The sequence below is a fragment of the Erinaceus europaeus genome, chromosome 3, assembly GCF_950295315.1.
Source record: "Erinaceus europaeus chromosome 3, mEriEur2.1, whole genome shotgun sequence".
Classification (NCBI taxonomy): domain Eukaryota; kingdom Metazoa; phylum Chordata; class Mammalia; order Eulipotyphla; family Erinaceidae; genus Erinaceus; species Erinaceus europaeus.
Genome location: NC_080164.1, coordinates 22,922,545 through 22,939,369, shown reverse-complemented (window position 1 = coordinate 22,939,369; position 16,825 = coordinate 22,922,545). Strand labels below are relative to the sequence as shown.

General features: G+C 41.8%; 1 protein-coding gene across 4 annotated transcripts in view; it reads right to left on the bottom strand.

The window, feature by feature from the left end:
• RASGRP3 (RAS guanyl releasing protein 3) overlaps nucleotides 1-16,825 on the bottom strand; it is a 127,793-nt gene that overhangs the window by 94,132 nt on the left and 16,836 nt on the right. Inside the window, exon 1 of one of the 4 annotated variants that reach the window (XM_060186860.1) lies at nucleotides 12,440-12,574. The exons of the other annotated variants lie outside the window; for them this stretch is intronic. The gene's annotated coding sequence lies outside the window, so the exon portion shown is untranslated. Of the gene's footprint in view, nucleotides 1-12,439; nucleotides 12,575-16,825 lie in introns of those variants that run through there. 4 annotated transcript variants of the gene reach the window in all.

Below are 16,825 nucleotides of genomic sequence, written 5' to 3'. Positions count from 1 at the left end.
GTATTTAGTGTTGAACGTAAACATTAATTCCCCAATAAAGTAATTTTAAAAAGAAAACAAAGAAAAAACCCTATCACTTTCCCAATAAAATGATTTTACAAAAAAATATGTAAACATAATGCCAGGTAGAATAATGAAATCTTGAGCACTAACCTAAAAACTATTATGGAAAGGAGAATGCATAGGTGGGGATATAAATAAAATTATCTATTAAGGATTGTTAAACTGGGTAATGAATACACAGGGCTCATGCTATTATTTTGTGTACTTTTGTATATTAAAGAAAACTATTTTAAATATTTCCTTGGTTTTTTAATATTTATTTATTCCCTTTTGTTGCCCTTGTTGTTTTATTGTTGTAATTATTATTGTTTTATTGTTGTATAACAGAGAGAAATGGAGAGAGGACGGGAGACAGAGAGGGGGAGAGAAAGACACCTGCAGACCTGTTTCACTGCTTGTGAAGCGACTCTTGCAGTTGGGAAGCTGGGGCCTGAACCGGGATCCTTATGCCGGTCCTTGCGCTTTGTGCCACATGCCCTTTACTTGCTGTTCTACTGCCACACTCCCATATTTCCTTGTTTTAATGAGAGGGAGAGAAAAACACTCTTCTCTGGTATAGGAATGGAACCTGGCACCTTGGGGTCTCAGGCATGCACATCTAGTGAGCTATTTCTTTGGTCTACTTGGTATAAATTCTTATAATAATTGTTTTTTGTTTTTAAAATTTTTCAAATAGTTACCCCAAATGTCTCTGCTTCAAGAGAACAAACATTACACTTAAGCCTGGCAACACCTTACATTTTTTTAGTTTTTTATTTTTAGAATTTTTTAATTATCTTTATTTATTTTGGTAGAGACAGTCAGAATTTGAGAGGAAGGAAGTGGGATATAGAAAGGGAGAGAGTCAGAAAGACACCTGCAGCACTGCTTCACCACTCATGAAGCTTTCCTCTTACAGGTAGGGACTAGGGGCTTGAACCTGTGTCCTTGAGCATTGTAACATGTGTGCTCAACCAGATGCACCACCACCTGGCCCCCACTTTTTAGTTTTCTCTCCAGACCCTCCTCCATCTTGTCTATCATTCCACTCTGCCAAGTTACATATTACTTCTGAGGTGGATTCTTTCAAAATATTGTGTTTTTCTCATTTTGGGCAATTACTATTTGTCCTTTTATACCCAATCCGAATGTCAGTAGCTCTAGCAAGCATTCCCTGACTCACTCTAACAAAGTCATCTCTTTTCTTCAAACATCCACAGAACTGCATACAAACTACCTTTATAAACAATATTCATGAAACATAACATGGTCAATGTAATATTTTTAATTAATAATACAAACAGCTTAACAACTAGATACTAGTATCCCTTGGCATCAAGACTGCGCCAATATTTGTATGTGTGCAACACATAGTCAAATATTTTTTTTAAAAAAACTTGCAAAATAACTTGCATGAAAATTTTTTTGGTGAGGGTCAGGCGGTAGCACAGCGGGTTAAACGCACATGGTGCAAAGCGCAAGGACCGACATAAGGATCCCAGTTCGAGCTCCCAGATCCCCATCTGCAAGGGGGTCACTTCACAGGTGGTGAAGCAGGTCTGCAGGTGTTTATCATTCCTTCCCCCTCTCTCCCCCTCCTCTCTTGATTTATCTCTGTCCTATCCAGCAACAACAATAGCAATGACAACAACAATAATAACAACAACAAGGGCAACAGAATGGGAAAAATAGCCTCCAGGAGTAGTGGATTTGTAGTGCAGGCACAAAGTCCCAGCAATAACCCTGGGGGAAAAAAGAAAAAAAAGGGAAAAATTTTTTGGAACTTTTCCTTTAAGGTATTGCCTAAACATAAGTTCTGACTTCCAGGAAAGTAAATCTTTCTGAGATCTTAATAACTTGTGGTTGACTTAATTTTCTAAATCATTCTAATTCTGAGGGTGAATGTTCAAAACCATTTTTCAAGCCTTTTTTTCACAAGCTTAAGGTGAGAAAGCATTCCAAACAGCTACAGAATGTTATGCATGACACATTTCTCACTTTCCTTAGAGCTTAAAAAGACAAAGGCTTGCTGTTACTTTAGTCTTACATAATAACCTTACCATCACTGTCTCAGGTCAATCAAAGTTCCTGAAGTTCAAAGAGAGTTCAAAAGTCATACCTCTTCTGAAATGTAGAGAATTAAAGTAACATATGATATGTTCCACCAGTCCTGCTTTAAGGTCGGCTTGGCTCTTTCATCTGTCTGTTGCCATCACCCCAAGACACAATTTATGTGGTTCATGGGACTAGTTATGCCCTTGGTGCAAATATTCTGCCACTTCGTATAAGAACCAAACAGAATTTAAAGCAAGCTGTCACTGCTGGTCACTCATCCAGGTCCTAAATTCATGATCTTTCATATACACCTGTCATCATCAGAGATTATAGAATGATTTGTGACTATTGCTTTACAAGGAGTCCAAGTGCTAATCCCCAAAGTGGAGAAAGCACATCAACAATGAAAACAGGTTGAGCTTATTCTGGGTAGAGGCTAAAAGGAGACCTCAAGATGCAATCACCCAGCCAGACAGCATCCCTCTAATGAACATGGCTAAGACTGAGTCATGATTGCAGAATGGTTGCCCTTTCTATCATATGCATCAGCTTTTAACAAAAACATAGTGAGGGTAGATGCATAAAAAGCATGTGTTTTGTCTCCAAGTAGACCATTGCTAAAACAATGGTTTCCTTACTCACTGTCTTAGGACTGAGCAAGGTACTCAAACTCTCTGAAATTCAGTGTTCTTTTCTGTAAGTGTATCAAAACTGATGGTACCTCTTGGATTTTTTTAAAAATCTACATCAGAATCTTATCCATGCAGGATACCACTTCAGAGAGATCTCCCTGGGCCACCTTGATCATTCTTTATTTGAGAGATAAAAGGAAAAGCACACCCAGAGAGAAAGAGAGTGGGGAAGAGAGAGGAGAGAGAGACATCACAGCATTGCCCTACCATCCAGGGAGCTCTACCAGATACCCTCTAACTCCCTTATGTTCTTGGTCTCAAAAGACCAAGAACTTTGCACATGGTAAGATGTTTGCTCTATCAGATGACCTATCTCTCGCTCTTTTTTAAAATTTTTATTTGTAAAATGGAAAGACTGATAAGACCATAGAATAAGAGGGGTACAATTCCCACCACCAGAACTCCATATCCCACCCCATCCCCTGATAGCTTTTCTATTCTTTAGCCCTCTGGGAGTATGGACACAGGGTCATTATGGGTCGCAGGAGTTGGAAGGTCTGGCTTCTGTATTTGCTTCCCCACTGAACGTGGGCATTGACAGGTGATCCATACTCCCAGCCTATGACCTATCTCTTGGTCCCTACCTAGTGTTTTATGAAAATGCATATCAGCTTCTTTCCTCTTCTACCAACAGATTTAGTTTAAATGCCCACTAAAGCAGAAAAATCAAGAAGAAATTCATCTTTTAATCGGAGCAACTGTAGCATAATAGAGACCACAGAAAACCTTGAGCACCATCATCAAGACTGTGTGATGACTGTCATAAAAAATAAAAAAATAATAAAAAGTTGATCTCTACAACATCATGTCAACTCCTATGATTTTGAATGACATTCTATGCATAAATGAAATAATTTCTAATTTCAAAAAGCAGAACTGAAAGTGGAGCAAAATCCAAAAGTCAGTCAAACTGAACTCGTGGTTTTTCCAGAACCAAATATGGAAATTGTACCCAGTACTTCTGTTTTAAAGCCGCTTTAGATTTTTTGAGTAGTTTATGAGCTCCAGAAACATGTTCACTTAAGATTTGAAAACATTCATGCTTGATCATCATGGGGAAAGTTGTGAGAGGAGTATGGCTACAGGAGAGTGTTTGTTCTTCCTTGCTTATTGATTCTAGTTTTAAAGAGTTCTGTTTTAAAAAAATTAAAATGGTTTTATAGTGTATAAATTCCTTAAAGGGACTCCCTAAGCTTTACTTACCCAAAGTTAACTTATATAAGAGACTTCAGGAAACTTGGTTCCACCATTTTAAATTGTTTAATGGAAGGAAAAAAGATAGCTTTCTCAAAACAAACCAGGGGAGTGAAGAGGATAAAAAAAGATTTTTTTTTTAAATATGGAGTCTGGTTCCATGGTCAACTGATGGACACTTTTCCCAGACTCCTTTCCAAAAATTGGTCAACACATCAGTAACTAAGTTCTTGACTACAATACAAATATCCCAGAGTGGAAAAGAGAAGTGATTAAAATCATTGGTACATATTCACTTTTTTCCAACTTCAGTGTCACTTTATTGAGGAAATGTTGATTTACAGGATTGTTGTCATGTGGGTACATTTCCACATTTGCCCAAAATAGATGTCAGTACATATCACATTCCACCAAACCGTCATCCTGTTCCACTATAGGGACATAAGTCCACAACCCTCCCACACACACACTACTGTTCCCCCTCTTTCCACTTTTGTGTCTCCACCAGAATACATTCAAATGCAGTTACCTTTCTTTGAATTTTTAAATCATCAAGCAGTATCAAGATAGTAAGTAAAATGAGGCTCTAGACTTATTCATGTAATCCCCCCAAGATTAGCTCTTTATCAAAGATGAAAAAAATGGTTCATTAAAACTCTGAGTTCACTTATAATGCTAGAGCAACTCAAGGACATAATGATCTGTGCAGGAGTCTTGGGACATTTTTGTGGGGTGGAAACCAATACTAAAGATAGGACAACATTTGGCAAATAGAGAAGCCATCACAAAAGAAACTAATGACATAAACTCTTAAAGATGTTGGACATCCTCTGCAGCTAATGTATATGTTTTCAGTTATAACATTACCAAGGTTTTAGGTGTGAGTCCCTAAAAACCCAAATGTATCTCTGTCCAGATTTATGTCCTGCTCCCCTTCCTCCCCTCCCATCTGTAACCACTAACTTATCACCTTGACCCCAAATTTACTATGTTGCTTAGTTTATCCATCATTAACTTTCTCTATAACCCACATATAAGAGAAGTTATATGACATTTGCTTTTGTCTGACTTTTTTCTCTTAGCATAATATCCTTTAGGTCCACCCATATATAGTAAATGGTAGTGTGCCATCTGTCTTTATAATTGAGTAGTAGTCTATTGAGTATATAGACCACATCTTTTTTTAAAAAATTATTGTATAGAGATAGAGAGAAACTGAGAGGGAAGGGGGAGAGTGAGAGGGAGAGAGAGAGAGAGAGAGAGACAGCTGCAGCAGTGCTCATGAAGATTTTCTCCCTGCAGGTGGGGACTGGGGGTTTGAGTCTGGATCCTTGAGCACCATCATGCAAGTGCTCAACCAAGTGACTACCACCCAGCCCCTAGACCATATCTTATCTATTCAGACATTTAGATTGTTCCCAGTGTAAATCATCTATATATTGGGTTGAATTCTCCATTTCCAGCCACTAGGTTGCTTCTAATTCTACAGACTGTGGTCCAGAAAGATGGCTCTTTAATCCAATATCCCATTACCATTTCTTCCTTTTAAAAAGAATTTCCTTTCCTGGATCCAAGTTGTGGTTCACCTGGTAAAGTGCACATGTTGGCATGTGCTAGGACTCAGGTTCAAGCCTCCAGTCCCCACCTGCAGTGAGGGTTGACAGGAAGCTTCAGGAGTGGGAAATCAATGCTACAGGCATCTCTCCTTCTCTCTTTCTCTCCTTATATCAAAAACAAAGAAAAATAAAAAATATATATCTGCTGGGAATGAATGAGCCCTGTCAACAACCCAGGTGGCAGAAAAATTTCCCTTTCTGCTTACAGTCCTCTTGAAATGTGCAGAAAGTTCTGACTTATACAGCAGTCACTATGGAAAAAAAATGCTCTAACCATTTTTTTTCATGATCATTTTAATTTAAAAATCAACTAACTTTTTTTTCCAGGACACTCCTCAGCTCTAGCTTATTATGGTGGTGCTGGGACTTAAACCTGGAAGCTCAAAGCCTCAGGCATGAAGCTTGCTTTTATGACCATTATGCCATCTCCACAGCCCAAGGAAGGCTGATTTTTGCATTCAAACTCCCCCAAAATGACTTTAGAAAGAAATGCTGTAATGACTGCTAGTGTCCTCATATGGCCCACTTGCCTTCTCCCTCCTCCAAGCCCTGTATCTGTACCTAGCTGCCCAGCGTAATTGTCAATCACCTTTATGACCCGGCCAATGTCCTGATGATGTGGTCACACCATGTACTGGAGTGTTGTAACAGAAAACTGATTGATGACAGAGTTCCTCAAGTAAACTAACAGGCCTGGGCTCTCTCCGCTGTGGGGAGCTAACTTCAGAGGGAGAAAATTCCAGTGGACAGGACTTCTGTGGGTTAGAGTGACCTTTCCCATGGGAATAAGAATTTTGTAACCACACAGAACTTCCAAAAATGCAGATGGTTTAATTGGGCAGGAGGAGCCTATGGTAGACATCAGACCACATTTACTATCTTAAAAAATAACCCAGCTCCTTCTTAAAGTTGAATGTTACACCATGCCAGGCTTTGGAAGACTCCCACTTAACCACACAGGATCAGCAGTGGGGGGAGGTGTGCTAGTGGGGGATGACCACTAAGTTCCTTTCACAATATGACTCTAAGCAGATCTCATTGCATTTGTAACCAAGTGGGTCCTGTTTCCAAAATCAAATGTCTATGGGCTTTAGAAATATTGTCATTGACCTGCACAAGATGGCATGTCACCAATCAATCCTCCATGAACCTTTTGCCCACAGAGATAACAATGGAGGTTAAATTGCTTCTGATTACAAAGGACAATTCCATAGATATCACTCAGTGTCAGAAGCTGAGGACTTAGCTGAATTTGGTTACATGATGCATGACCATGAACAATCCACTTCTCATTATTCTCACAGTTTCCTGACTGTAAACCATGGTGATCCGTCCCTTCTCTCATGGGATTGTGGCAAAGTGAAAGAAAATACTTTATACCTGGAAATCCCCAAATTACTGAGAGAACTTGTCTTATTGATACCATAGAGAGGCTCAGAGATGATCAAAGCTCAACAAAGCTACACACCACAGACTGTGGAGGTGCCATGATTGTCTAAAATAGCAAAAACTCTCAGACGTTCAAACCCGTGAAACAACAGGAATGAGACAGGCACACAGCTAGACAGCCCCAGGGACAGTAAATGAGCAGTCGGTGCAGAGGGGAATGGGGCTTGTGGAAATTAACTCTTGGGGAACAGATCTTACCATCTGGCAAAAGCAGCAAAGCACAACAAGCTCCTCATCTAAATGCATGTTTCTTTTTCCTAAGACAGCCGGGGAAAAGAGTCCAACTAGTCCTCTTCCACTCAGCTCTGGAGTGTAACACATGAACTCAGCAATGGTTTCAAGTTCATTTTGTGCATCTCCATGGAACACCCACTGACTGCCCCTTGCTGTGGAAATAAGTGATTCCCAGCAAGACCTGGACTCATTTCCATGAGTTCTGATTTAACAGATGGGATTGCTGACTGCTCTTAAGTTGACCTCAGTTTTTGGAGCTTCTGGGAGGTTGCTCAGCAGAGAGACCACAAGGCTTGTCTACATAAGATCTTGGGTTCAATACCAACACCAGTATAGAGTAGGACAATGTTTTTGTCTCTCTCTCTCTCTGTGTTTTGTGTTTCTCTCTCTCTCTCTCTCTTTCTCTCTCTGTGTTTCATGTTTCTCTCTCTCTCTCTCTCTCTCTCTCTCTGTTTCTCTCTCTGTGTTTCTCTCTCTCTCTCTCCATATTATATATATAATGAAATATTTTTCCCCACAGGTCATCTCTAGGACTTGCTGCCTGCATGACTCCACTGACCCCAGCAATCTCTTTTTTCTTTTCCTTTTTTCCTTTCTTTTCTGACAGAAGGTGAGAAGCAGAAAGAGATAGAGAAGGGAGAGGATATTTGCCGCACAGTTCTAAAGTTCATGAAGCTTCCTGGATTTGAACCAGGGTCCTCAAGTATGGTTATATGCTCTCTATCAGGTGATCAGGGTGGTGATCCAACCTCTTAAATAAATACATCTTTAAAAATAGATCCAACCTCTTAAATAAATACATCTTAAAAAATAGAAACTCCAAGGAGGTTAAAAAAAAAAAAAAGCAGATTATAAATTTCTTTTCTTGGACCTAGAGATAGAGATAGCTCACCTGGTAGAATATATACTCTCCTATTGATATGGCCCTGGGTTTGAGCCCGCACACCACATGGGCATACCATGAACAACAATAGGGGAATTCCATGGACGGTAGTGCATGCCATGGTGTCTCTCCTCTCTCTGTCTTTCTTCTTTACTCTCTTTAAAAAAATTAAGAACAGGATTGGGGAGGCTGTAGGCAGTAGCACCGTGCCATTCCCCATTGACAAACAGCACCAAACAGCAACTCCCTTAGTCCTTTATCTCTAAAATGTGAATTCTCAACTCCTAACAGCCTTGAAACAAGCACCATAACTGTCTCAAAGATGTCCCTGAATGGTCATTCCTACTTATCCCCCTAACCCCCACCCCACACACACTGATGTAAGGCTCCATCTGCTTCTTACACCACTCATGTTCTTCCTCCCCCAGCCCTCATTTTGACCTTGAACAACCCTGAGAAATAAGCATAACCAAACTAAATATCCAAGAGGGCTCAGAGGTAGGTTTCTTGGGACACTGTCTCCTGATCCAGCAAAGAGGCATAGCCCACAGCACCAACCCAGCCCCCCAGCCCCTCCATGAGACATTCAGCTAAAGATGGGTGCAGTGGTAGAGAACCCACACCTTTTCTCCCCTCCCCATCACACTCAACCCCCAGATCTGGGGCCTGCACTCACAGCTCACAGAGGGGTGCTGTGATGACCTCAGCTCATAAATGATGGCCTCAGCAGACCACCTGACCAGTGAAGCCACAAACAAAAGGTCTGATCATTCTTCCAGAGCCATATGGGGTGGCGCCTGGGGTGGGGGTGGGGGTGGTGTTTTCTTCATAAGGAAAGGAGTGACAGGAAAAACAGAGGAAGGGGACTGTGAGAGAGCTGTGCACTGGGGTTCATAATAAAGCTCCCGGTCTAGAAGGGGGTACAGTGGATAAAGCACTGGACTCTTAAGCATAATAAAGCTCCTGGTCACTGCCCTTGCCTGCACGCTGGTCATGGCTGGACCTCCAGCACAGAGAAAAACAGATCTGCAGGGCTCGGGCTGTCCTGGGGGAAACCTCTCCCTTCCTGCCACTGCAGAGGCCTCTGGGGCATGGCACACATTGTGTCCTGTCACCGTGTGCAGGGAACATTCTCCTATGCACAGTTTTGCAGTTCCACTATGTGGGACTTGTGTATGCACTGTATGTTTATTTTGACATGTATGCAGGTCCTGAGTTACATGTATGTGGTCCCCTTGCTGGTACCTGTGGTTATGGGGAGTGTGTTCAAGGGGGTGTCTGAGCCTCTGCTCCACATGTCCCCCTAAGGATTATACAATGATAGCCCCCTCGCTCAGCACAGCAGTGCACAGTAAATGCAATTTTTAGTGCTGATGACCTTTTTCTAGGGAATCCTAGTAGAAGGACTGAGTGTTCTTTTCGAGTTCTGCCACTTACTAGCATGGGGGACCCTGAAGGATTTGCTATAATTTCTTCATTTTTGAGATGAAGGCCTTGAACTGTATATTTTCTCTTTTTTACCATTTTTAATTGGGGGTATTAATGTTTTGCAGTCGACAGTAAAATACAGTAGTTGGTACATGTGTAACATTTCTCAGTTTTCTGCCTAACATCTAACCCCTCACCTAGGTCCTCCTCCACCATCATCTTCCAAGACCTGAACACACCCCCCTCCACCCTCCTGCCCCAGAGTCCATTTCTTTGGTGCAATACACCAACTCCAGTCCATGTTCTGCTTTGTATTTTCCCTTCTCTTCTTATTTTTCAACCTCTGTCTATGAGATCATCCCATGTTCATCCTTTTCTTTCTGGTTTAACTCACTTAACATTATTCCTTTATGTTCCATCCAAGATGAGGTGAAGAAGGTGAATTTACCATTTTTAACAGTCGAGTAGTACTCCATTGTGTATATAGACAACTTACTAAGCCATTCATCTGTTGTTGGACACCTGGGTTGCTTCCAGATTTTGGCTATTACAAATTGTGCTGCTACGAACATAGGTATAACACAATCTTCTTGGATGAGTATGTTTGGTCCTTTAGGATATATCCCTAGGAGAGGAATTGCCAGGTCATAGGGTAGGTAGGTCTACTTCTAGCTTTCTGAGATGAACTGCAGATTCTATCATTCCCACCCAGATGTAAAAATCTTTTGATCCCTAGGCTTCCAATTAGTTACTTTTATTATTATATTATACATTCAGTGTGTGTTTTGAAAGGCAAGATGTCACTGAGTTGTTTAGAATACTCAGTGCCATTTCAGAAATTCAGCATGTAAGAAAGTGCTCATGCCTTGCCAGGTGTGAGGCCCTGGGTTCAAGCCCCAGCACCACATGGGAGAACCATAGATGACACTGGGGGAACATGATTGTGAGGCAGTGTTCCGGGGTGCCTCGCCTCTTTCTGTGCCTATCTCTTGATTTAAATATGAAAGAAATAATAATAATAAAATAAAAAGGGAAACTCAGAAGGTTGCTCAGTGGTTTCACACATACTCAGGACCCTGAATGCATTGCCTGAATTCAAATAAAATAGTACTTGAATAGGTCAGAGGTTTCTCTGTCACTTACTCTCCCCACCCCCATCCCATGTTATAGTGAAGGGTCTCTATTATTCTGTAGACAACATTTAGCCTGAGAGTTCTTTTCTATCTCAGCCTATGGAAAAAGTGAAATCAACCAGAAGCAGACTCCCTAAAGAATGCCTTGGGGGTAGGTCCTTGAGCTGGGACAGAGAAGTCACAGGGCCATGGGGTCACAAGCTGACCCATGACCTCACACAAGCATGCCAACAGGAGGGGGAACTGGGAAAACCTTTTTGTCCAGGACACAACTGGTTTTGTGGGTTCTTCTGAGGGAAAGAAGGGGACAGCTCCTCCCTATGCTAGAATAACTCTGGACATCCAGAACTGCTAAGGCCTCATCCCATCATGGGCTCTTGGCACCTCCAAAAAGCTCAGCTGTGTGCAGGGAAACTGAGGCAGAACCAGTATGCCTGGGTCACTGACTATCAGTTCATCCTCCACTCCTACCACAGGGGCGGCAGGGAAAGGGTGCAGGGAGAGTATTGCTCCCTTGTGGCTGAGGCAGAAGTTGCAAGAATATTGTATATAGCATGCATCCTAGGATGCCCATCACAGAAAAGGCACATTTCAGTGCCCCTAGTTTCTCAAACACAGCAACTCTCGGTAAAAATTCAAACCCAAATGCCCACTTTTTGCTTCTCCTTCAGGCCATGCAGAGAAAGGATCTGGCTTGGTTATGTCCCCACAGTGCCCTGAGTCAGACCTGGTCCTGAGCGAGGTTGGCATCACCACCCAGAGCTCTTCCTTTCCCTTTTAATTTCTGTGGAAGCACTTGGCTGGTGGTTCCCTCAGAAAGATGGTAGTTTATCTGTCCATCTGCTGCCCTGCTGTTCTTTCAAGAGTAGGCTGAGTGACCCTGAGACAGACAGCCCTCCCCCCACACCCTGCTGGGCCCCCATAGTCGACCACCAGCAGCAGATAACACTATTACAAGCCTCACCACAAATAAGGAAGTAAGACCCCAAGCCTCATAAAAACACAAACTTTCCCCTTCACCAAAATAAGGAAGACCAGGCTAACTTCAAATTTTAGCACTAAAATAATGAAAGTGAATCAACTTAAAAAAAAAAAAAAAGAGAGAGAGCTGTAAATAGCTTGTCCTTGGTGATAAAACATGTCTGAAATCTAAATCTAACTTCTCATTGCAATCTGAGTGTTGCTTTGCTCACTTTCCACAGGCAGATCGCCGTACACGGTGAAATGAGATAGTCTTCCCAACTGACTGGGAATGATTAAGTCAGACGGAAGAAAAAAAGAATCCACAAGGTCTTTTTCAAACACCATCCAGTTTCAGCAGCAAAACTGGCTAAAATTAAATCTAGCCAATCCACTTGACATAGTTCTCAATTTCATAACCTCAGTCTTGGTTCTGAAGTTAAATGCTAGGGACCGTAAAAAAAAAAAAAAAAAAAAAAAAACACCAGACACCAGGAAATAAACTCCGTTCTCTCTATAGCAATCAGAGCAAGGTGCTTCCTGCATGTTCAGGGATAAAAAGCAGCTTAAAGAAGAAAATAGGTTCTAAACAGCAATGTTCAGAAAAATACAAAAGGCTATTGACAGCAGGTACAAAGATCTCTTTGAACACCAAAGTTGAAATTAACCATTGTCAGTGACTACACACACACACATACACACACACACACACACACACACACACACACACACACACATTCTCCAGTGACTTACTGAGGCGATCTGGCCGCAGTCGGACTTTCTCCACACCAGCCCCCCGCCAGTCCAGCTGCCAAGTGCCAAGAGCTGGCGGCCAGCAGCTGTTTCCTCCACGCCGGGGCTGTATGTGTCTTAATCAGTCACATGCCTCTCCTGATACCAGGCGGACCCACAGCAGGAGGTCAGAAACTCAAGATTATTCTCCTAATTCACAAACCTTCCCAGAGCTAACCAGGAGATGGCCCTGCCTTCCCATCAGCATGCAGAACATATCACATTCCACAACTGTTTTCCTTTCGCTACAAACCCTGGAGCAGCTGATAAGTCCCTCTGGAGACAGTTGATGTGCCGAGGTGAGGGGTGGTGGAGGCAGGGGTGCTGGCCCTACCGTGCATGCACCCTCATCTGACTCTAGTTCTTGCTGGAGCTCTTGAACAACTCAAGGGAACTACAGAAGGGGTGCAGAGCAGGTGGAAGCTGCCGTGCCTTCAGGTATCCTCTCTCTCCCCTCCCGCTCCCTACCCCCATCTTGCTTTCATTTTCTCAGCACTCCAGACTGAAGGTTACTGGGAGAGCCACAGGACTGAGTGAACTGTTATGTGAGAGGCAGAGAACAATCTGACATGCTTAGGTGTTATTTCAAAGGCAAGAAATATGGGGTTGGGGGTGTGCATGAGGATGGAGGGATGGTGAGGAATTAGTGATGAACAGTGAAGGCAGTGAGAGTTAAAGAGGTCCTGGGGATGATTTCATGTGGTTTAAGACCAAACTTCTGCCGAGTGAGCTATTGGACTGGGTCAAGGTGTGGGAGCACAGCAGGTAGATGGAGATTACCAACAGTAATGAGCTGGAAAGCTGAAATTGGCAGGAAAGTTCCAAAGCACTTTCCCGAGGGGTTGCTGCCCCTGTGGTGAACTGGGAAGTTTACAGTTTCTGTAATGCTCATAGTGCTGGTAGAGGCTCCTCATGCTTTGATGGAGCTCCCTTGGCTTGAGCTGACTCTCTCTCCCCTGCCTCTCCTGGTCTCCATGTTAAGGAAAATTCCTAGGAAACTTTGGATGGTATCTCACCATGGGGATCTGATTTCCGGGTCTGGACTTGGCCACTTCCCCAAATAATTGCCTGAGCAGCAGAGAGGAGAGAGAGGACAAAGTCAGCTCATTTGACAAAGTGAAAATCCAAATAAAGGTGGTTAAAATTCCCCTGGGGGATTTCTGAGCCATAATAAGTCTGTTAAACTGTCAACCTTGGTTGGTTGGTAATGAGTGAGATCTTACTCAGTAGAAGAGCCTGTGTGGGCACTCTTTCTTATCTGGGTTTGGTCTCAATTATTTACAGTGAGAATTGAACCAAAAGTTTCCATCCATACAGAGGGTAGAGGGCTTTTCTAGAATGATGGAAACATACAGACACACACATAGTCAGTCTTGTCATTCTTTCAAGGAACTAATCTGTTACTAGCACAAGAGACTAAAGTGCTAGTGAAATTTTTTTTGTCTTCAAAATATATTGTTTTTTAAAGCTAGTAATAGAAACAAGTTCCAGATCTCATAATTCAGTGTGCTGAAACACTTGTCACTTTCACAGTGACTTTTCTTCATGTGTTGATGGAGTAATCATTCATCAGAGATAGCAAGGGAGACTTACTGAAGATTTGACAAATCATTACCATTTACTTACATACGTACTTTGTATTTATAGCAGCAGCATTTTGTAGGCTTGTGTCACCCACCCACCAATTCATTTGTAGTAGGCTCTGTCAATTATTCACACAGTCCAGTGCATCACAGAGAGAGAAACTTTCCTAAGGTTAGTAGGACAAACAGCCTCAATAAAAACAAGAGTGGAAAAATCTTTACTTGTCCCATTGGCAAGGAGAAAGGGAGGGATTTGAATGACACCTTTGAGGTCAGCTGTCAATAAGAGACCAGGACCCTGATCCCTTCCAGGTTTTACAGTGAAAGTTTTGTCCAGATTGGCAAAGGACACCACCTCTGTCCACTCTGCCTTTGAGTGGGTACCAGACTTTCCCCCCAAATCATAAAGAGCTGCCCTTCTCCTGCTAGAGGCCCTCTGGCTCCTGGACTTAGGATCAGAACCCGTGAGTCTCACCTGTTCAGGATCCTGCCACCAACAGCTCCGTTTTCTCTCTGTCCACTCTACTTCCTTGATGACTAGATGGGTGTATGTTGCTTTTAGATCCCACAAACAATCTTCATTGGTTGGTCCTGTTCTGCTTGTTTGATCACCCTAGCTCACTCCAGACAGCTAAGTTTCTGGAGAAACTTGCCTTGCCTCCCTCCATTCATACTCCATGGAGCTTTCTGTCATCTCACTTTCCATGCAAGGTTCCACATGAGGGCAGGCTGTTTTCCCCAGGACATCGAAGACCAAGGCTACAGAACATCTGTTATTATTGTTGTTGCTTTGACATGATTTATTCCTAGTTGGCCTAACTGACCAAGCATACTTTCACGTGTTCCCCGTAGAAAGTTTTAAGAAAAGTTTACTACTACTCCCTTCTGGTTCCCACACAGTTTTTTCTTGTACCTGCCCTTCCATGTGAAAACCCTTTCTGTTCTTCCTGTTTTCTAACATGCCTCACATGTCTGAATTGATTACTGAGTGACTATGGGTAGTTTCCATGTAGTTGCCTTGCAGCCAAAAGTCAGTCTCTACCTTCAAGCCATCTTTTTCCTTTTAGTGCTTTTTTTTTCTTTTTTTTTTTCTGAAATCCTTTATGGGATGATGGTCTCTTAGAATCTATGACAGTAGAGCACACACATTACCCTGTGCAAGGACCCAGGTTCAAGCCTCCAGCTTCTAGTCACAGAGAAAAGCTTCATGAGTGGTAAAGCATTACTACAAATGTCTATGTTTTTTTTTAATGCTTTGTTTACTTATTTTTAATGAAAGAGACACAGAAAGAAAGATACACACAGAGAGCTACCAAAGTACTGCTCAGCTCCGGCTTATGATAGAGCTAGGGATTGAACCTGGAACTTTGTTTGTTTGTTTGTTTCTTTCTTTCTTTCTTTCTTTTTTTGCCTCCAGGCTTATCACTGGGGTTCAGTACCAGCACTAGGCACTATTAATCCACTGTTCCTGGTGGCCATTTTTTTCATTTTTATTGGCTAAGACAGAGAGAAATTGAGAGAGGAGGGGGAGATAAAGAGGGAGAAAGATACCTGGAAACATGCCTCACTGCTTGTGAAGTAACCTGCCCCCAAGGTGGGGAGTTGAGGGCTCAAACATGGAGCCCTGTGTGGGCAGGTCTTTTCTATTTGGGCTATCTGTGCTTAATCTGCTGTGCCACTGCCCAGCCCCTAATGTCTTTCTTTTTTCTTCTCTCTTTCCTCTCTCCCTTCTCTGTACCACTCTGCCTCTATGAGAGAGAGAGAATGGAAGAAAGGGAGAAAGAAAAAAAATGTTTTAATGGCCAGTGGGAGTGGCCACAGCAGGTAATGTGCCCCAGGAATAACCCTAGTTGCAAGAAAATAATTAATTAATTAATTAGCTTTAAAACTATACAATAATTGCAAATGTATAAGTAAAAAGAGTCAAGCTTTGGGGGAATTTTTTTTATAGCTCTTCTCTAAAGATAATCATTGATAGGAGGAGAAATCAAAAAAGGCTATTTCAGATTCTTTAGAAGGTTTCAATGAGGACATCACATACCAAATGTGGGCAGAGCCAAAATAGTTAATTAGAAGCAAATGGGCCCAAGGAGAAGTTGTTTTTGTTTTAAAAAAAAAAAAAAACAATAGATCAACCATCACAGGAAACATGTAAAATCTCTTAAGAAACTGTTTCCAAGAAAACATGTTAGTTCTGATCACTTACACAGTCAGGTTCTCTCTCAGATTCACATTACAGACAATGCCTAGACTATTAGAAATCTTCAAGTAGAAACAACAACAGAAAAATAGCACAGCATCACTAACTTCAAACCAACAAGCTGATAAAATATAAGAAAAGGAGCCAAAGGCTAGCCTCATGTATAAGCACAGTTTACCTACAGATGTTAAAACATCTCATTATGAAGAGAAGCTTATCATAAGGTGTATGAGTCAGTGTATTACTTTTTTTTTAAGTAGATTCATTGCAGTTTATTTTCTCAGTGCATTTATATCTACCAAATTCTGTGGATTCAAGTATTTTGTTTAGCATGTAAACAAGATTTGTGGTAGGGAGTTTTATCTTTAAAGATTAATTATTTGATTTTTTAAAATTTTTTTATATTTATTTTTCCTTTTGTTGCCCTTGTTGTTTTTTATTGATGTTGTCATTGTTAGAGAGGACAGAGAGAAATGGAGAGAGGAGAAGAAGACAGAGGCAGGAAGGGAAAGATAAGACACCTGCAGACCTGCTTCACTGCCTGTGAAGTGACTCCCCTGAAGG